This window comes from Pinus tabuliformis, chromosome 4_1, assembly GCF_031772625.1.
Source record: "Pinus tabuliformis cultivar Carrire ecotype Pingquan chromosome 4_1, CPIR1, whole genome shotgun sequence".
Classification (NCBI taxonomy): Eukaryota; Viridiplantae; Streptophyta; class Pinopsida; order Pinales; family Pinaceae; genus Pinus; species Pinus tabuliformis.
In genome coordinates, this window is record NC_142303.1 from 150641338 (window position 1) to 150664998 (window position 23661).

Genomic DNA, 23661 nt, shown 5'->3' on the forward strand with positions numbered 1-23661 from the left:
AATAATGTTGTTAGAGGTGCTGCTATTCTCCCATAATTCTTAACAAACTTGCAATAATACCCTGTCAACCCAAGAAATCCTCGCAGATGCTTTATGGATGTGGGGATTTTCCATTCCTTAATGGCTTTAATTTTGCTAGGGTCTACCTTAACTCCTTCATGAGATACAATATGACCCAAATATTCCACCTCCTGGACTCCAAAGAAACATTTGGATCTTTTTGCATATAATTGTTTCTCCTCCAATAGTTGTAGCACCCTGTCAACATGTTCAACATGATCCTTCCAAGACTTGCTGTAGATTAGTATATCATCAAAAAATACTAACACAAATTTTCTAAGGAATGGTTTGAAAATTGAATTCATCAAACCTTGAAATGTTGAAGGTGCATTGGTAAGGCCAAAAGGCATGACCAAAAATTCATAATGACCCTCATGAGTTCTAAATGCCGTTTTTGAAATGTCTTCAATCTTCATTCTGATTTGATGATATCCCGAATGAAGATCCAACTTGGTGAAGTAAATTGATCCATGCAATTCATCCAGTAATTCATCAATAACAGGAATGGGAAACTTATCTTTAATAGTGAGCTTGTTGAGCTCCCTATAATTCGGACACATGCACCATGATCCATCCTTCTTGTGCACCAATACTACTGGAGCTGAGAAAGAACTTTGACTCGGTTGAATTATACCAGCCAGCATTTCTGCAACCATACGTTCAATTTCACTTTTTTGGACATAGGGATATCTGTACGGCCTGATGTTTGGAGGAACACTTCCTGGAATCAGATGAATAGCATGATCATGATCACGCATAGGTGGGAGACCTTTTGGAGTCTCAAATACCTTGGAATGATTGTCCAGGACTTTTTGGAGATCTGAAGAAATAGATGATTCCAATGTGGAAACATCTAGCGAACATAATTGTGCAATTACACCTCTTTGCTCCTTTTTTAGAAGCTTTGTCATGTCATTAGAGCTGATTATCTTTCCTGGTTTCCCTGCAATACCCCTTAATTCAACTTCCTTTCATTCCATAGAAAATTTGATGAAAAGTTCTTGAAAATTAAAAGCTATTGTACCCAAGGATTGTAGCCATTGGACTCCTAGTACAACATCAGCACCTCCCATTGGAATGGAAAGCATTGGGCTAGTCAATACATACTCTCCCATGGATAGCTTGATATTATGGCACTTTCCAGAGCAATTTATTGTTCCTCCATTCGCAATCATCACTTGACACTCTGGTGCTGGATATAGGAAGCAATTCAATTCTTTTGCTACCCTACAATGAATAAAATTGTGGGTGTGTTGGTACCATTCCTTGACCTCCTTTTTCCTCTTCAAACACATCGTTTGCCTACCTTTTTCCTTCATACATCTCTTAGACCCCTTGAAATTGATTAGTTAACAGTATTATAGTTGTTAAATACATTAGAATTGATTTATGAGTTTTATGTTAAAGAATTAGGGATTTTTGATAAAAAGACTACAGGAAGTTGCAACATCCTGTAATTGGTTTATTGTTTGACATATGGCATGACAGCTAGGCTAAAGCAAAGGGTAGGGATGAAAAGTAGAATGTACAAGCATGGACGAACACCTATCCTACAGCAGAACCAACGCTCCTGGAGGCACGGTCAATGACGGTCAAAGTATAGCATGTTGGCGACAAAAGCAGCAACAGCATAGGGTTCTAAACCGATGTAGTTTTATTCCTTTTTGAAATCGGTTCAGAATGGAAACAACTTAAAAACTATGCCATAGCAAAAGCGGCAACAGCCGCATCATGAATGTACATTCGTTTTGAAATGTAAAGGTTGTAAAAACATATGTAAACACAGTTCTGTGTGGTCAGTTAGTGATTATCATTGTATCGTTTTGAAAACAGAGTTTTGAACTTAATACCAAGAACACGGTTGCAGTCACGATTTCCTTGTTGCGTTGATTCTATAGTTGCTTGAGCACAGTCCAGTATACCTCTGAAACGTGGATGGGCCCTGTGTGGAACAGGTATACTGTTATTTTATTTCATTTGCAACTTCTGAATATTCACTAGCATGCACAGTGATTAGAGTTCAGTTTATGCTTTCGTTGATTCAATTAGAAATTCGTATGAGTAATCTTTATGATGGTAGCTTGAAGGATTAATCGCTGAGATCGTTGAATTGTATCCTGTAAGGGATCTGATCTTTCATTATTTTTAAGAGCATCTTCATGAACCCTGTTTCTCATATATTTGGATTTTAAGTGTGCTTATGATTTTAATATATTTCAAGCTTTCATGAATGATAAACATTGAATGCTGAGTGTTCACTGAACAGGGGTTTTATGCATGGCATCCTCGTAAGGGGATTGAAATCTTGGTTTAAGTAATACACAGTGTTTTTAGATAAGTAGATGAGTTGAATGACCTGAGTGTCCAGGTGATAGGGAACATACCTCAACCTTCCATAAAGAAGTTCTGTAACCTACCATCACGAACACTTAGTTAGGAATCCTTTATGTCTATAGATTGTAGACGCATGCCTCGAAGTTTACTGATCCTGGTCGATAATAAATATAGCCTAATCTAGCACCCTAGATAGGACACTACATTTTGGCGTCGTTGCCGGGGAGGCGTACTTAAAGGATTTAAAAAGAAAAAAATTTCAATAAACAAAAACGAGCAAAAACATAGATTTAGAAATCATGTTCATTTATGCCTAGATTTAGAGACAATCAAGGTAGATTCATAAAAACCCCCCACCATCCAAAAACTAACCCATCATCAGGAGCAGACTCTTTAGGGAATACAACACCAGCTGAGGAAGTCACCATACAAGCATTAGAGGATAAACAAAAGTCAGGACAAATACTTACTCTCATCGAAAGGCAAACTTTATTAGCACATAAATCGCAAAAGAAACACTTTCCTAGATCCTCCACACAAGGAGAAAGTAGCACAGTGACCGAACAATCTTTATTTAATCTCCTCTTTAAGACAAGTGACACTGACACAGAGAAACCTATTAGAATGGCTGAGGAAGGAGATGGATCAATACCAAATCAAGGACAGAGAGACGAAGAAGAGTCAACTTTTAAGTTTCCTATACATGAACCACAAGAAGATGATGAGATCAAAATGAAAAACATACCTCCATCCGTGCTACCAAACTTTTATGGCATGGCTTCGGAAGATACAGACTCATTCTTGTTCGAGTTTGACATTGTATGTCGAACATATGGTTACACAGATGATGCCCATAGGCTTAGACTCTTCCTAGCGACATTAAAGGCATCAGCCTTAAGATGGTTCATGAGGCTTGGTGAGCATGCGATAGTTGATTGGGATGGCATGAGAAGAATATTTCTAAGGAAATATCAACCTTATTGTAGATCCAAAGATTCCAAAGATGATATCTTTAGAATGAGCCAACAAGAGGATGAAACCTTGGAGGAATACTTAGAATGGTTTGTCTACAACCTACAAAAATCTAAACACCGAACTATGCTTCTTGATTTGATCTGCACAATATTCTTGAAAGGAATCCGAGAGGAATACATGGATGATCTTAATTTGATGGGCAAAGGTGACATTTCTACCTTACCTTTTGAAGAAATCGCTGAATTATGCGAAAAGTATTCAAGGAGCAAAGCTAAAATTGGAAAAATAACCCTGTCATCCAAAGTCACAAAATCTGCTTCAGCAAGTGTCACAAGGGCTGAAATAGGGAATCTGTTAGAAGAGTTTAAAACAGATCTGTTAAGCACCCTAGGGAACCAAATTGACACTCTAAAAGCTAAGAAGAAACAAGAAGATGAAGATCAGATAATGGCTATCTTCTGCCCAAAATGCCGGAAGAAACATGCCTTAAAAGACTGCCCATTAGAAAACATCCAAGTTTGTGCTTTCTGTACTGAACATCATGATATATTTAATTGTCCTAAAGTTAAGGTTTTGCAGAACTGTAATATGGCAGCTAATGCAGAGATGGAAAACGTGTATTACATGGGCACAAAGAGACCATGGCAGCCAAGGCTAGCACCCTAAGGTATGTTTCCAAATCAAAATTTGCAATTTCCTGTAAATGATCAAATGTATGCTCAGAATTCATGGAATGTACCCATGCCATGGCAGCACCAAAATCACCCACAGCAATAATGGAGACCATATCAACAATACTCTCAATCCTATCATACATATCCTCAATCATACCAACCATATTCACAACCATATCAACAATATCATCAGCCGTATTCATCACATTCTCAACCATATCAGCAGTATCCTCAGCAGCAAGTTGTTTACCAACCTCAACCTACTCAACAAGCATTGCCTGCTCCTCCACCAATAAATCCACCACAACTGCAATTTCCATCTAACTCACAACCTCCCAGACCTACTCAAATTCTTGCTCAAACTGTCCCAAATCCAAATAACAGAGCAGAGAGGCCAGCCTACAATGTAGAAGAGGGAACCTCATATCCCACACTACCCTTGCAAAATATCAACTTGAGGTTTGGTAGGGTACTCCACAAAGATTTTCCAATAACATATAAACAAGAAGAAAACACAGAAAATGAAAATGAAATGACAAATCAAAGAAAACCAAAAGATGATACCAAAGATAAGCAAATGAAACCATTGCATCCACCTTTTCTAGACCGATTGGTCCAAATGAAACTTCCAATGTCTATACCACAGTTTGATGTTTTAGATGAGCTCAAGAATGTCTATATAAAAATTCCACTACTGCAAGCCATAAAAGACATTCCCATATACACTAAAGCAATCAAAGAAATGTGTCTTAAGAAGCCCACTAGGAAAAGGATTGATCCACAAACCATTCATGTTATAGGACATTTAGCTGGCCTTATGACAAATACCATCTCAATGGAAAAGTATGTTGATCCTGGTATCCCCAGAGTTACTACAATCATTAACAACATACAGATTCCAAACACTTTAATAGATCTTAGGGCCGCAATAAATGTCATGACCCTTGAAACCATGAGAAAACTCCAGCTCATAAATTTGCAACACACAACAATTGTTCTAGAACTAGCTGATAGGTTTAAAGTGATTCCTGAAGGGATTTTGGAGGACATAATTGTTTCACTAGACTCTTGGGAGTATCCAGTGGACTTCTTAGTTCTTCAACCCAAATCCAATCTAGGAGGGCACCCTATCATCCTTGGTAGACCATGGTTAGCGACTGCTGATGCATTCATAGGATGTCGATCGGGCAACATGATTATTTCAAGAGGGACCGAGAGAAAACAACTCACTCTTTATCCATCGGCACAATCACCAGCAGTAACACACAATTTATGGCTTGATGATAAATATAATGATAAAGAAGAAGTACAATCTGTTTTTAGCATTGACCAAATCTATGATTTCCAAGAACAGAATAATAATGATTTGGTAGAATTGTTCCTTTCTCAACCTGATATTTCCGAAAATTTTAGAAACGACCAATATCATGTTGCAGATGTACTTTTAGCCCAAAATTTTCAAGAAACATGCACCATTCAATCTTTGCAAACCACATTTCACGATATTTTTCCAATTCAATCCATCACAAACACACAAAGTCAGATCATAGAGATTAGTCCAGGGAAAACTCTGAACATAGGCAATCACCTGGACTCATCTCAACAAGAGAAATTGATTCGACTATTGAGAAAATACCAGAAAGCATTTGCTTGGGACTACACCGATATGCATGGGATTAACCCCGACACATGAACTCACCATATTTATACAGATAGTACTATCAAACCAATGAGGCAACCGCAGAGAAGAATGAACCCCATGCTCCAGGATATTGTCAGAGAAGAATTGCAAAAACTGTTGAGAGTTAATTTTATATATCCTATTTCTGACAGTCAGTGGGTAGCCCCATTGGTTATAGTGCCCAAGAAAAATGGTAAGTGGCGCATTTGTGTTGATTACAGACAACTAAACAAAGCAACGCTCAAAGATTATTTCCCACTACCATTTATTGACCAAGTGTTAGACACCTTAGCTGGGAAATCATCATTTTCTTTTCTTGATGGTTTCAGTGGCTACAACCAGATCAGGATAGCCTCAGAAGATTAGGACAAAACCACATTCACCTGTCCTTGGGGCACTTATGCTTATAATGTTTTTCCATTTGGACTTTGCAATGCTCCAGCTACATTTCAGAGCGCTGTATTAGCTATTTTCGCTGATTTAGTTCATGATTGTGTTGAAGTTTACATGGATGATTTTTCAGTGTACGACAATTCATTTGAACATGCATTAGAAAACCTTGAAAGAGTTTTGAAAAGATGTATTGAAGCTAATCTGTCCCTGAGCAATGAAAAGTGCTTTATGATGTTAAACGAAGGGATAGTATTAGGCCACTATATTTCTTTTCAAGGCATCAAAGTTGACCCAGAAAAAATCCAGATCATTGTTGATTTACCAATTCCAAAGAATCAAAGAGAGGTAAGAAGTTTCCTTGGGTATGCAAGCTATTACAGAAGGTTTATTGAACATTTTAGTAAAATAACTTTACCTTTGTTTAAGCTTCTAACAAAAGATGTACTTTTCAACTGGAATGAGAACTGCCAACAAGCATTTGAAGCACTCAAAAAGAAGTTATCAACCGCACCAGTCTTAAGAGGGCCTAACTGGAGCCTACCATTTCATATCTTTACAGATGCATCTGACACTGTAGTGGGTGCCTAATTAGGCCAAAAAGAGGAATCTTGTAATTATGCCATTTATTTCATTAGCAAAAATCTGACACCTGCAGAGTCAAACTACACAGTCACAGAAAAGGAAACACTTGCCATCATATATGCTGTGAATAAATTTTGACATTATATAACTGGTTATGAAGTCTTTGTACATACTGATCATTCTGCCATTAGACATTTAATGAATAAACCAATAACTAGTGGTAGAGTTACCAGATGGTTATTATTGTTACAGGAATTTAACATCACAGTGTTAGATAGACCAGGTAAAGAGAATCAGGTGGCATATTTTCTTTCTAGACTGCAAAATCCAGGTGAGGTTGTTCCGGTTGAAGAGTCTTTCCCAGATGAAAATTTATTTGCAATTTCCATAGTGAATCCTTGGTATGCTGACTTGGCCAATTATTTGTCTACAGGAAGGACACCTCCATACTTCACTCCAAAGGAAAAGAAGAGACTAGTCAAATAAAGTGCTCGATACTCATGGATTAATGGCGATTTATTTTACACTAGTTATGATATGATTATTAGAAGATGTGTAAGAAATGATGAGATAATTGATATTTTAAAATCTTGCCATGATGAACCGTGTGGTGGGAATTTTGCAGCTAAGCGAACAGCATTCAAAGTTCTTACTCTTGGATACTACTAGCCATCCATTTTTAAGGATGCCAAGAAGTATGTGAAGAGTTGTGACAGCTGCCAAAGGATGGGCAGGCCAACAGCTACAGACGAGATGCCACTTCAGCCCCAAGTTCACCTAGAGCCATTTGAAAAATGGGCTCTAGACTTTATAGGACCCATTAACCCAACCTCCAATGGTAAGAAGTACATCTTAGTATGTACTGATTATGTCACAAAGTGGGCTGAAGAAAAAGCACTAGTTAGAGCCACCGAACAAACAGTGGTAAATTTCCTTTTTGAAGAGATTTTTGTAAGGTATGGAGTACCAAGGGAAATAGTGACTGATCAAGGTACTCAATTTACTCCAAAATTAGTGAAGGACATCATAGACAAATACCAAATCAAGCACAGAAGAAGTACACCTTACCATCCACAGGCCAATGGGCAAGTGGAATCCACAAACAAAACTTTGGAAGGGATCATCACTAAAACTGTGGCAATGAACAGAAAGAATTGGGAAGAGAAGCTCAAAGATGCACTCTGGGCTTACAGAATTATGTGGAAGAATACTACAGGATTTACACCATATCAGTTGGTGTATGGCAAAGAGGTAATGCTTCCTATTGAGTTTCAAATACATACTTTTAAACTGGCTGCAGATTTGCAAATTGACCTGGACCAAGCACAACAAGAAAGAATTCAGCAGTTGAACCAGCTGGATGAAATGAGGCAGAAAGCGGAGGAAACCACGATCCTCATGCAAAAACAAAGGAAGCAGTGGCATGATGCACATATCAAGAAGAAGCAGTTCAAGGAAGGTGACTGGGCTTTACTTTTTGACCCTAAATTCAGAGATCATAAAGCCAAGTTTACCACCCATTGGATGGGCCCATACCAAATTATTCAGGCTTACGACAATGGTTCAGTCAAGCTCAAAACTATTGATGGTGAAGGTCATTCCTTTACTTTCAACGGTCATCGCTTGAAACTTTACACTAAGCCCATCAGCAAGCAAAATTTTCTCCAAACAGTATCTCAACAAAGAGAGGTTGAGATACTGCAGCCTTCAGCTGCAGTATCCCTACCTTAGTTCATTTCATTTCAATTTAGAAATTCAAAAAAAATAATAAAAGAAAAAAAAACAAAACAAAATCTAAAAAAAAAAAAAAGAAAAAAAAAACAAACACAAACAAAAAAAATAATAACAATGGGTTAGATGTGAAAACCAGATTCTGGCACACTCTAACCCCGAATTCTTACTTGAAAACCAATTCGTTGGCGGGTCAGAATTCCTTTCCTTTTGTTCCCTATTTCATTTATCAACTGAATAATGACTTAAGGACAAGTCAAAACTTTAGTGGGGGAGAGAAGCATCAGCATTTTGTTCTCTTATCTCTCCATTGTAAATTCTTAAAGATTTCTTATCTCACCTCCTCACTGTAAATTTCCAAAGCAGTTTGTTTCAGCATTCCAGATTTCAATAAAGAAGTTGTTTTGTCATTGTTTTATCTCAGAGGGACCTGGTTATAAACATTATGCAGGGAGACCTGTTCTGTCCAGAAGACCATGTTACCAACACCAGCAGTAATGGGACCTGTTTAAGACACATAAAAGGGACCTGTTACGAGACTGTTACTTCAGGACTACTTCAACAAAGCTTCATCAAGTTTCTACAAGGATCCACAAGTTGCTGGGCACCAAGACTTCATCAAATACCAAAGATCAAGGAACCTGTATACATATAATTCTTTCTCCGGATTTCAAAGAAGCTGCATGAACATCTTCAAGATCTCAGAGGGACCTGTTGCATTCGAATCTATCTCAGGGGACCTGTTATGAACAACAAAGAATAGTCAAAAGAGACTAGTCCTACCCAGCATGCCAATGCAATGCTTGAACAACCAACAAAAGTGTAATGTATTCCTTATTCTTAACATTTAAATTCTTAGATTAATTTTTAATGTTAAATTTAATAATTGTGACTGCTACGATCAATTTCAGAGACACCTCCATACCTATCACTCGTTATCCTATTGTTAATCCCTTTCATCTTCCAATACTCCAACCCCTCTCATACTTATACGATTTTGTTAATCCCCTCTCATATTACCCCTTTTCAATCTCTGTTACCAATCAATTAGACCCTACATCCATCCCAACATTTCTATTTGGCCGGGTACCAACAGAAGCAGGACACGTGGTGAATTTTTTGGAAACCAAATGTCATGCGGGCTTGTTCATTATGTTTGAAACGGTCGAATTATGATTTAAACACCCGATGAAGCCAAATGATGCAAACGACTGCCCGGAATCATATCCCAGTACTTCATATATATGCTTCTAGCATTTCTATGATGGCATTCATACAACCAGTACAGCCATTCCTCTGTTTCAAAAGATGAATATGCTATGAATTGAGTTAAGCTGGTTATTTCACTATCGTTTTCAGTTGTTCTATGTCAGAATTCGACTCCTGTGACTTCAACAGTAAAGATTGAAGTAGCAAGCGCCACGAAAGGAAAATGTAGTTAATTGGATTCGACCTCTATTACAAGATAGTCAATCAAGCATCGTTGGGTTACTAAAGGAGCTAGTGTTAAAGAGCCGAGGATGCCACCAAGTCAGCAGCATTGGGGGCGGAAGATAAAAGGTAACAAATCAAAACTTCTTTGTTGAAGTGGTAAAACATAAACAAAGAAGAGTTTGAGCACAACTCTCGGCCACAATGACCAATAGGGTTGAACCAAGCATATTCCACAGTTCCCAGTATCACGAAGATTGCATTTCAATTCTTAAAGAAATACAGTGGCTGCCCTTTTTAGAGAAATTTCGTGGAAGTAATGAAGAGGTCACCAAACAGTTCGCTTTTACATTCAACGGAGAGAAAGCTCTAATAGGTAATTTTTCATTCAAAGTTTCGGAAGACACCATAGCTCAAGCCCTAGGGATCAGCCCAGAAGGGGAGAAGTACTTTAAGACAAAGCAATTTAAAGAGAAATCATGGACCCAATTTATGTCCAGATCCAGGGTTTCATCCGTTAATTGGAAGAAAGGCATTCCAAGAAGTTGGCTGGTGCATCCCTGGGACGAGATGGTTTATATCATCCAAAAGTTTGTAACTTGTGAAGGTCGCTACAGTATTGTTTACTTGTACCATATCAAGTTACTGTTACATTTGAAAGGGCAGTGTGTTATCAGTCTGCCATACTTCCTCTTGCAAAGCCTAACCAAAATGTCGAAGACCATCCAAAATCAGAAAGGTAACGAAAACAAGAGCTTATATCTGTTATAGACATTTTTGTGCCTTACAGCATGAAGCATGAAATGTCAATAATCTAAGGGATCCAAAGTCCCTAAACATGTTGTTCCTACCCCTAGAGGAACAAGGTCAGCAAACCACAGCACTGAATATCAGTTCTCCACCTGAAAACACTCAAAAACAAGCTAATTCTGGATCATGTCAGCTGCTCCACTGAGCATCTGCGCTGAATGTCAACTACTCCACTGTGTACCTGCGCTGAATGTCAACTGCAAAGAAGGCTACCTGCGCTGGGCGAGTTTGGCCAAGTGGCACAGTCATTCCTCAAGGTGTCAATGCCCAGGAAGCTTCCAAAATGACACTTGGATCAGAGAATTCGACTGGTGATGAGTAAGAGGGTCTAGATCTCCAAGTGGAAGCAAGAACCTCCAAGTGGACTCAAGAACTGAAGAATAATTGAAGTGGGAGAGGACACTAGTCAACTTCATGCCAAGCTCAAGCTGACTCATCCTTTCTCCAAAACTCCTATATATAGAACTCTCTCATGAGGTCTATGGAGGCTGGAATCTTGTGAATGTAAGGAAGTGCTGTTGGTTTGAGTATAGAACTATTGGGTGATTTTCTTTGAAGGAGGTGAAGAGGAGATTTCTTTCTGCTGGGAGGTGATGCTGGATTGGGCCTTTTATGGTTGTATCACTTCCTGAACTTTACTTCTTCCATTAATAAAGCATTTGAGGTTCTTCTATATGCATGTGTCTCAATGGTGTATTGTTATACTTGTGTATTTGATTTATTTTAATCCTTGAATCAATAATGAATGTATGCTTCTTGTAGTTTCCCTCTCTTGCCATTTTGCAGGATCTTGGTGTAGCTGGGCCAGTGAAAGAGCAAGGAGCTGGGAGCAAGCAGCAAGGAGAGAAGATTGGATCAATCATTAGCGGAAGACATTGGTTAGTGGATCTCTTTCTCCCCTGTTTTACTTTCATAAAGAAGAAATCTTAGATAGCTTTACTTCGATTGTTGCTGAGGTACTATCACCCTTAGAGTGGGATAGGGTCATTCCGTATTGGATACTTTTCCCAACAACAATATCACTTTGGGTTAATTAAAATTCTTATTGAGTATGAATTGCAGAGAAGAGGGAAAACGTGGAAGGAGTTCTTGGCTGCTAACCAAATTAAAGACGAAGAGGACAAGGAAGAACCACAGGAAAACTCAGGATTCATGAATGATATGGATGAAGAGATTCCCATACACAAAGCAAGCAAGGTACCTCCACCTTCTAGCAATATAAGGACGAGGAAAATGAGAAAAGAGGATGCTTGGAAAGCAGAGCAAGATAAATTTTTTACCACTTATTCAAGAAGAACCAGGAGAACATCAAAGGCCCAACTACAAGAAGACCAACTTGAATCAAATGCACCTATGCCAATGGATATTGAAAGTAGTGCCCACTCACAACCTGGACCAGGAGTTGAGACGGAGGTTGAAAGCAATAACGAGAAAGAAAAAGATTCACCGCCTGCCATAAAGAAGCAGAAGAAACTGGAGAAGCAAATTGAGAAGTTAAAGGAAGAACTAATGGAGGCTAATATGCTGGAAAAAGTTATCAAGAAAGAAAATGAAATGCTCAGAGCACAGAGTAAAGAGACTCAACAGAAGAATGAAAAGTTAAGAGAACAAATTAAGGAACTTGAAGCTGAACAAACAGATATTTGTAAGTGGGCCACTAAATGGTACAACCAAAAGAAGGTCCTCAAGGAAAAGTACAAAAGTTTAAAGCATGAGCTCCATGGTCAGAAAGATGCCCAGGTGAAGAAGAATGTGGATACATTGTTGAAGGCAGTAGAGGTACAGGCAGGGACAGAGTTCAGAGGAAGCACATCAGGGTTAGCATGAGGTCATGCTAATTCATTAAGTCGGGGAGAGATGTTGGTACCATTCCTTGACCTCATTTTTCCTCTTCAAACACATCATTTTCCTACCTTTTTCCTTCATACATCTCTTAGACCCCTTGAAATTGATTAGTTAACAGTATTATAGTTGTTAAATACATTAGAATTGATTTATGAGTTTTATGTTAAAGAATTAGGGATTTTTGATAAAAAGACTACAGGAAGTTGCAACATCCTGTAATTGGTTTATTGTTTGGCATATGGCATGACAGCTAGGCTAAAGCAAAGGGTAGGGATGAAAAGTAGAATGTAAAAGCATGGACGAACACCTATCCTACAGCAGAACCAATGCATCTGGAGGCACAGTCAATGACGGTCAAAGTATAGCATGTTGGCGACAAAAGCAGCAACAGCATAGGGTTCTAAACCGATGTAGTTTTATTCCTTTTTGAAATCGGTTCATAATGGAAACAACTTAAAAACTATGCCGTAGCAAAAGCGGCAACAACCGCATCATGAATGTACATTCGTTTTGAAATGTAAAGGTTGTAAAAAAAACATATGTAAACACAGTTCTGTGTGGTCAGTTAGTGATTATCATTGTATCGTTTTGAAAACAGAGTTTTGAACTTAATACCAATAACACGGTTGCAGTCATGATTTCCTTGTTGCGTTGATTCTATAGTTGCTTGAGCACAGTCCAGTATACCTCTGAAATGTGGATGGGCCCTGCGTGGAACAGGTATACTGTTATTTTATTTCATTTGCAACTTCTGAATATTCACTAGCATGCACAGTGATTAGAGTTCAGTTTATGCTTTCGTTGATTCAATTATAAATTCATATGAGTAATGTTTATGATGGTAGCTTGAAGGATTAATCGCTGAGATCGTTGAATTGTATCCTGTAAGGGATCTGATATTTCATTATTTTTAAGAGCATCTTCATGAACCCTGTTTCTCATATATTTGGATTTTAAGTGTGCTTATGATTTTAATATATTTCAATCTTTCATGAATGATAAACATTGAATGCTGAGTGTTCACTGAACAGGGGTTTTATGCACAACATCCTCGTAAGGGGATTGAAATCTTGGTTTAAGTAATACACAGTGTTTTTAGATAAGTAGATGAGTTGAATGACCTGAGTGTCCAGGTGATAGGGAACATACCTCAACCTTCCCTAAAGAAGTTTTGTAACCTACCATCACGAACACTTAGTTAGGAATCCTTTATGTCTATAGATTGTAGACGCATGCCTCGAAGTTTACTGATCCTGGTCGATAATAAATATAGCCTAATCTAGCACCCTAGATAGGACACTACAGGGTGCTTCCTGAATCAATCAACACTATTACCTTTTTCTTCTTGATTTGTCCTTCTATCTTGATGGTTTGAGGAGTGGTAATTCCCGCCAATGCATTACAAGATATGGTCGGATTTATTTGTTGTTCATCTAGGCTTTGTTCTTGGAGTATATCTTCTTCTTTTGACCTTTCTTGCTCCTTTTCTTCTTCCTCTTCACAATCTATGTAGAATAATTCTTCTCAGCACACTTATGACCTTTAGTGTATTTGCTATCACAACTGTAACAAAGCCCTTTTGCTCTCTTTTCTTCCAATTTTTGTGGTGTCAACCTTATAGGTTGTGGAAAACTAGGGGCAACAAGACTTCCGTCTTTATAGTTGTGAGTGGTATGCTTCCTGGTTGCCATAATTTTGCTTTCCATTTTTCTTGCTAACCTGAATGCCTTCTCTAATGAATCAGGTTCCCAAAGGCGAACATCATGTTGGATATTATCCTTTAAATACCCTATGAACACATCAATCCTATGCTCCTCTGGAATATCTTTTACCCTTATGTTCAATTTTTGGAACTCCTCAATGTGCTCCATTACTGAACCCTTTTGTTTGAGACTTATCAATTGGCTAAAAAAAGTGTTTCTTTTTGTATCTTCATAATGTGCTATCAATTCTTCCGTAAAAATTGCCCAAGTGATAAATTGTTTACGAGAGCAAAGCCATTGATACCATACAAACTGATTTGGTTCCAAATATACAGTTGCCATACGTACCTTTTGTGCGTTTTGCACATTATTGAGATCGAAGAATTGCTCCATCTGTAATATCCACGTGGCAGGATCCTTGCCATCAAACTTCCTCATATCGATTTTTGGAATATGGTGATTCTTCGATCCAACATTAGCGTCTATGGAATCATGATTAACATTTCTTTTTTTCTCATCATGAGTTTCCTTTACTATCTTTTCACCATTAGTGACCCTTTCTTGTAGCAACTTCTTCAATTCTTCCATGTCTGTTTTCAAATCTATCTTCAAATCTGTCATGTCTCTCTTCAAATCTGTCTTCAAATCATCCATCTTATCTTCCATGCCCTTTATCTTAGATTCTTAGCCATTTACCTTAGATTCCACGCCACTTCTCTTAGCTTCTGTTAGCTTTTGTGAGCGTGACATTTGTTGCACTTGTTCTTGTAATTTTGATATATCATGTAGCATTTCTTCCTCTTCTTCATGAGTCATGCTAGAGCTTTCAGGTTCCTTACTAGGTGTTTGCATTTTCTTTCCTCGGGGCATCAGTTACCGATAATAATTCTTTACTATGCCCTTTGAATTCCGTTAAACCAAGCTTACACAAAAATTAAAAAAAAAACTACACACCTTTTTTCACTTTATAGAAGCCTAATATTGAATCTGATGTATCTCTGTAATTTCGGATCATCCAGTTCTAAAATTGCTACTTGTAGTAGCCTTCTGTGTCCTCTTTCCAATGCCACAAGTTTGAGCCAAATTGGATTCTCCAAGGAAGAGTTATGTGAAATCTCCCACAGTGACTTGCTTTTAGACTAGTTCAGTAGAGCGAACTTGTACGACATGCCACGAGTCACTGTTTCAACCTTTGAATCTAAAACACACACACAAGAAACTACAGTCCGTCCTCTTTTCGTAACTTCTTATGAAATTTCAATCCGATCCCCAGAGAGAAAGTTATGATGATTTTCCCCAGGTCACCTGTTTTGAATGTAATTCAGGAGTCTGCAAAAAGACCAACTTCCTCAGATCATATCTCCGCAAATATCGCGCGAAAAGCTATGAAATTCGGACCCAAGGTTCAGCGCGATTTCATCTCAAATGGGTTTGTTTTTCGACTTCTGAAACATCACAGAAAAAAATTTATAGCGAAAATGCCACGATGACCTGTTTGGAGCAGCGAAACCCTAGAATCCAAAGCTCCGATACCAAATGTTATGAAACCAGCTCAAGAAAAGATAGAAAAGATAGATCAACGCCTTAGAATTCAGCCTCTTCGAGGGGGCAACCTCCTTTACCTTATATAAATGAACAATTCTTGGATGATCAAATGACAAAACCTCCTTTCTATATATAGGAGTCTAAGGAGTCACAATATAGTCCAGCCAACCTAACAATAATAATATAAAGCCACAAAAATAACAATAGAGGGATTCTATGGGGCACAGAAATAACAATATGGGGGTAATAGGGGCACAACAATATAAATAAAGGGTATAACTACAATATTAATGGAGTAATCACTAGTATTATAGGGACCCAACAGCTTCCTAGCAGCATAGTTGTCATAGGGTACACAAAGAGATCTATGAAGTCGATATAAGAATATTGAGAGTCAAACTGATGGATTAATGAAGTCCAGAAGATCATTGATTTGAGGTTGCCTTTGGTATCAAGCTTTTTGAGGGCAATTGGAAATCAATCAACTTGATAATACAAGAATAAATGATATAAAACTAAGGAATATTTAAACACTTTTCATTTTCTAATCTCATGAATTGATCATGCATTTTGTCAGCAATAAACTTAACATAGTCAAACATGATGGCTGGTGGTTGGCTAGGAGAGTAGATGGACATGAAGGATATTATGATTTCATCAACAAATTCACTTGTGGTGTAGCCTAGCATATTGGATATCATGTCTGTGATTTCTCGGCCAAGGTTGGAGAATATAGTCCACAGATAAGGGGGAGAGTCCTTTGGGGTGTATTGTTCTTCTCTGATGAAGGTCTGGTACAACTGAGAAAGTCTGATTGAAGTGAGTGTAGGGTATCTGTTTAGCATATCTCCAATGGAAAGAGGAGTAAGACTTTGAACTGGTTGTAATTTTAGCATTTGGTTAATGGATTCAGCAGTGATAGTAAACATAACAAACTGGTCAGGGGTTCTCACTGCCCTTTGGATAGGATCATAGTTCATGTGGCAGTAATGTACAATCTCTGGGAAGATATGAACTTTGGGGAACTGGTACTTGGGTAAACCTAATTCCCAAAGTCCAATGTAGTCTTCATGGTTTAGGTACTGGTCTCTATATTTGTAGAATAGTTTCAAAGGGGATTTTGAGACAGAGGTATCTTTAATCTGGAAATCTTTGTCTGCAAGTGGTAGATGGTCTAAATCTTTGTGAGGAGTCATAATGGGCATGATATTCAATGCAATTGGGGCATCCATCATTGGTTCTTGTGGATTCAAGGATGGGGGCAAAGGGTTTCAATGGAATTGGGAAGAATTGGTCTATTTCAGGGTGTTTGAGAGTCACCAGGCAACTTATCTTACCAAATTACTTAGTATTTAAAGCAATTTAGTTCAGGCTTGGCAAGAAAACAAGGTTTCTCGGTGAAATTGGGGTAAATACCTGGTTTTGGCTTTTGAATAGAGTAATGGAGACTGTGCACTGTATGCAGGAAGCTCACGGGTCTGCAAGGTGGTATGGAGTTCAACAGCTTTGGTAAGTTGGTGGTTGATAGCAGGTTGACAGTTGAACGTACTCTGTGCTTTGCATGGAAGTCAGAATGTTCTTTTCACAATAAAATGAAAAAATTATAAGTTTTTTGGTTTTATGCGTAAAGTCAATGACTTTGGTGGGTACAATGGGAAAAGGACAGTTGGCGCCAACAAGGGATGTGACGTTTTGGCGTGTAGCGGAGGCGGTAAGCGGAATCCATCGCACTGCTTTTTGGGATTGATCTAGGTCCGGGTGTGAAGAAGGACCCTTCCAAGACCTTTTACTTTCGTGATGTGTTAAATTTTATTTTAAAAGAACATTAATGAATACATCTGCATGTGGAAAATAAGAGGAACATAAGAATCATCAACACATGAAAACATATGTTGTTGATAAAGGAGTTCGTCCAGGAGGGACTACGTCTCCAGGCCCTGGTGTCAAGATGGTGTAGGCCGCCGCATTATGTGTTGTCAATAAAGATGATGTACACAGAGATGATGTCTCGATCATACAAGGAAGAATGCCCTCACGTAGGAGTGACTCTAAGAGATGTTCCACAACTAGAACTCTCAATCAAAAGACTCCTATCAGTATGACACAAAAACAAGCATGGGGCGCATCCTGCCAACATGGCACAAAAGGGATGTCAAAGCAAAACACATGCATGACAACAACAAGAGTATCCCAACAACATACACCAAGGGATCTCAAAACATAACATGATGAGTTATGAGAACAAGTACATCACATAAAAGATTCCGCATCAAATCAAGCAAGGAATCATGACAACATGTAATAAACAAGATCCTCCGTCAACATCAATCAAGGATCTGTGCAACATAATGCAGAAAGAAGAAGTACATGAACATGATGAATCATAAACCTCACAACCAAGGGCCATCTGAAGCAAAGGCTATCAAAGTGCTGAAGCTTGTTGAAACATCGATCTCACAGCATTGATCGCAAGAAGAAGACTGTTCACACATGAAGATGGACATCTGCACTGGCACTTAGAAAAGTGACTGAAAGAAGAAATGAGAGAAAGACAAATCTGAATACACCATTAGATTTGTGGCATCGAGTAGTGCTGAAACGACTGTCCAAAATCCGAATTCTGAGAAGTTGAAAATTCGGAGCTCAAGGAATCTTTTAGATTCCCTCGGGATTCCTCAAAGATTCTATTTTAGGGATGAGTTGAAAATCCATTGCTTAGATGTAAAATCTGATTTCACCATTAGGGTCCCTGCAAAAAACCATGAAAAACAAGTATAAACTCGACCATATTCTGACAAAGTGAAATTTTACCTCCTTGGGAAAATTTCATGGCTCATGGTTCTACTCCTTGATTTTGTTGAAATCATGGTTCCGCGTGCATTCTAGGATGAATGGAAAATGCAGACCTATGATGAAGAAACGAATAGCACCATTGTGTTCGTGGTGATGATAGGTGTAAAAACCATATAAAACTTATCAATTTCTGACAAAGTGAAAATTTTGCCCTCCTGCAAAATTCATGGTTTCTGCATTAAAATATTAATTAATTTGCCTCAAAAAGCATGCCTGCTCCGAAATTTGTGCCATCCTTCTTCCCCTAGCTCTGGCAAAAAATGAGTTTATATTAAAATTTCGGGTGGAAATCCCAAGAATTTAATTGAGGTGCATTAGTAAAATATAGGATTTGTTGAGGAGGGGTCGGGTGGTCAAACCCCGCCCCTCCTGTTTTACCACCGTTCAGTTTTTTTTTTTTTTATGAGCAAATTGATTTAAAAAAACAAACTTTGGGTGGTTGGGCCTGTCTTGGGCGGTCCACCCCCGCACCCTCCTCCGCATATCATATTTTGGTTGGTATAAGGTTTAAATTTGGGGTGGTACATAATAGATTTATGGTGCGTATTTTATATTTTGTTAAGTTTGTTATGGGGCTGCCTGGTGGGCCGGCCCACGTGGCCGGGCGGGTTCAACTCCGGCTGGCCTCACTATTGTTCATATGTATAGTGTTGTGGGTGGTGGGGTTGGTGGCCCCCACCTCGCCGGCCTCACCATTGTTCATATGTATAGTGTTGGGGGTCGTGAGGTTGGTGGCCCCCACCCCCTTTTAATATATTTTTTTTGTTTCTTAAAAACAACAATGACCATTTTTAAAATTCAGAATTTTAAGCCATGGGAGTCAAATTAATGACCCCATAATTTTGCCTGGAATCCAGCCGGAGCTGGCCGGAATTCGTTGGCCAAGTTCGGTCGAATTTGTGGACTCCTTAAGTTGCCAAGTCATCAAAAAGTCAACCCAACTTTGACTGCTTCTAACTTTCGCATACGGACTCGAATTTTCGAACCGTTTGCATCACCACGATCAAGAAGACGAGATCTACACTCTAGTCCTAGTTCGAGCATAATCCAAACACTTTGGTTTTTGAGCTTCCCTGAGTCCTCTTTGCCCTGTGTGTCCCTCTAGAGCCACCTGGATCAATCCTCTCTACTGAGGAGCTTTTGGTCGTCCAAAAGCATGAAAAATAATCTGCAACTTCTCTGTACACTGTCTACATCACAAGTGTCCTGAAAAGGTCTCACTTCCATCTCCTTCACCTTTGTTCTTCAGAGCCTTAAGCGACGATCCGATGCCTGCCACCTCTGCAACCTGTAGTACTTTGTTTGCAAATGACATGCTTTGAATGACATGACCAAACTAAAGACCCAAACTTCCCCACACTTGCCACGAGTTTATAACACATACTCGGTGGTCAAGTTTACAACAAGATGGATGTAATACCCCAGCTATGACAACAAGGCCAACTCATCATGGTTGCTTCAACAAGTGATGGAAAACACCTCATCACTGCAACACATGATTTACATACATAAGGCCAAACATTATTGTTTTGAGAAGTGATGGAAACATAACATCACTTTCAGAGTTTTAACATGCAGCTCAAAATACGACTCAAAACATGACCAGACATCATTGTTACTGACCAAGTGATGAAAAAAGCATCATCACTATTACACTTTAAAATGCAACAAATGATTTACAAAAGAATGACCATGAAATGACAACATGTCTAGAAACCATTTTTCACTTATCATGGTGAATGGGTCACCTCCTTGTGGTGATTTTGCTTGTTGAACAACTGCTCTTCTTGGTTCACGCACTGACGCTTTGTCTTTAAGGCACTGCTCTAGATGGAGCCTCCAACAAGTGGCTCTTTGATGGCTATTTCTGCCGCAATGACTGCAGTAGGCTTTCTTCCTCCATACCTACTTAACCTGTTTCTTTCCATGCTGCCTATTAGTGCCTAGATTTACCTCAGGCTAAAAAGGTAGGATCCAGGGCCAACATCAAACCACGCTCAACCTGGTAGCTAGCCCTACCAGGTTAGGAGAGGGCTCTCTCCGGGTGTTGTTGGGAAAAGTATCTATTCAGAACGCCCCTATCCCACTCTAAGGTGTGATAGTGCCTTAGCAACAAACAAGGAAAACTACTTGAGTATTCTTCTTTATGAAATGTAAATGAAGAGGAAGGATGTAACTAACCTGTGTCTTTCGTTAGTTTGTTGATCCAATCGCTCCTCTCTTCAATAGCTCCCAGCTCCCTGCTCCCTTACCGGCCCAGCTTAACCGAATTCCTGCAAGATCACAAGAGAGAGAAACTACACAAAGATATAGATATACATTCATAAAAAGCTCAGGATCAGATTAAGCTAAACATGCAAATATAACAAAACATCATTGATACACAGCATGTAGGAGAAACTCAAATAATTTTATTGATATGATAAGAAAGTCCAAGAGGAGATACAACCAAGTGAGTCCCGATCCATCATCTACCTCCCAGCAAAGGAATCCCTTCCTCTCCTCCAACAAAGCATAAATCACCCAATGTACTAATCTCAATCTCAAACCAACAGCAATTCTCTACAAAGTACAAAATTCCAGCCTCTGGATCTCTGGGATGAGGGATCCATATATAGATATAAGCAGAGAGGATGAGTCAGCTTATGTTTTGACTTGTGGCTTCTCTCTGTCAGTTCTTGCTTCCACTTGGAGACTGAGAGCCTCTTACTCATCACTTGGTCGAATTCAGTGAGGCAAGTGTCATTGGAGAAGATTCTGGAAGCTTCCATTGTCTCTCCACCTCGTTGAATGACTCTGCCACTTGTCATTTCCCGCTCAACGCACCTGGGTAGTGCATTCAAGTGCGTTGCAACGCACCTAGCCAGTGTATTTGGGTGCTTTGCAGCGCAGGCAGCTAGTGGAGCTTTTGAATTGATCCTGATTTGACTAGTTTTGAGTAGTTTCTGGTGGAGAACTTCTAGGAGAAGCTGTCATTGGTTGAACTTGTTCCTTTAGGGGCAGGTGTTGGTAAGGTAAATCCCCTCTGTGGACAGAGGTGATCCCACTAGCCTATCACAGAACTAGCCACAAACAAACCACGCTGCTACGCAAGTTCCTAGTTATGCATCAAAGGTGAATCAAGAAGACTAACCTGGAGTCCAACGCTATGATTGAAGCAGAGTTGATATCCTCGATCCCTTGCTCCAACAGATCATAACGAATACCTGCACATGCAAAGGAAGAGACGGATACCAACATAAAAACTACCAAGGCACAACTATATTTCAGTCAGAAATGAAATAAATCAACATATCACCATGACAGATAATGAGATTGGAACTATAATAGCAGTCGCTCATCAATTAATAAACAGGAAAAGTTACAACCATTGTTCTGACGTCGACCCTTCTCCTGGCTGGGTGAGTAACTATATGTGTCTTGACATGAATCTCCTCTCCGGCAGCATAACCTCTCTAGCACTCATTAGCATTCTCTCCATAACCAATAATCATCACTACTATAACTCAATTACCAAATCACTAGCATAACACTAACACCAACACTCTCGCACTAGCCTGTCCAATTCATAATGACAAGCTTATATAGATGGAGAAGGGAGGAGGATGCGATGAACCGGGACACCTTTCGCGGATTTAGCAAAAGCCATAAAGATGGATAAAGCTCGACAAAAGACTGATTTTCTCTCCTCAGAAAAGCTCCATGTAATGAAGGAAACAACAGTCGGACGTGCATTAAGGCAAAAAGCATGACTAAATTTGGTTGGCACGATCGTTGCTCTGAGACAGAGCGCCAATGGTCGCGCCCCCTTTTGAGGATCTCCATCATTGGCGCGGGTAAGATATTGTGGACTTGCGCCAATGGAAAAAGAGCACTTTTTAGGGATGATCTGCAGAAGGTGTCTTCAGGGAACATGGAGTACATACTCAGGGGAACATAATGCAAGTGTTTTTAGACTTTGTCACTTCTTATAACTCCCGGGATGGGTCCTCCAAGGTACGACAAGAGGAGTAACAGGGATGGTGACAAATTACTGTGTAACAGATGCCCCCTAAAGCATGAAGTCCGAGAGGTGGAGAGGGGTGAAATGCTTTACAAAAACACACACATAAGAGCACACAAGAGCACATATAGTTACTGCCGCCGAGGAGCCGTATTAAGAGACATGACTGATAGTTCAATTACAAGATGTATGTGGTATGGTCGCAGCCATCCATAAGAGAGTACATAAATAATCTGGATCCATAGTATGGATGCAGCCATCTGGTTAGGATCAATGAACTGACTCAGGTATGGTCGCAGCCATCCAGTGAATGAGTCAAGTACCAAGAATCACACCTGGATTACAACAGACACAATCCAGGGTCTTGCGCTCCATCTCGACCCGAACAAGAGTACAAGTCCAAGCATGTGAATATATGAGTTGAAGTCGAACATGCATGAACATCGCCTGATTACCAGTCAATGATGGAGACTGTTAACAGACGCGAGAGGTACCACCAATAATGACAATGGCCCTCAAGGTACTATAGGTACAATCTACGGCGTGTGAATCAATGAGCTGAAGTCGAACACCCGTAGAATCATTCGATCGGAGGCCAATGATGAAAACCTCACGTCGAATACGAAGAACCTGCCATTGAGGCATGCAGGCTCCAAGGCACCGGAAGGGAATCTCTAGGTCAACTTCCTGGATAATGAGCTGAAGTCGACAGGGAGTGACCTTGATCGAAGGTGGGCCATAATGTTTCCCACATCATCGACACGAGACAGAGAGATAATGTCGTGAATCAAGATCGTGCGAACTATCAGAGGGAGGTTGTTTATTTGCAGAGGTCAACTTCTCTTGAACATATCGGCGGCACATTAACGGAATTGGCAGTATTCGACATCAATGTATCAAAGGTCATTGTGACGAGGCAATGAGTGAATGAGAGGTCAAATAGGGTACCCAAATCCATGGAAGCAAGTGAAAGATATGAGATGAAATATCCCCACCCTGGACACGAAAGCAAAAAGCGCCATGTTCAAGAGCGACATACTG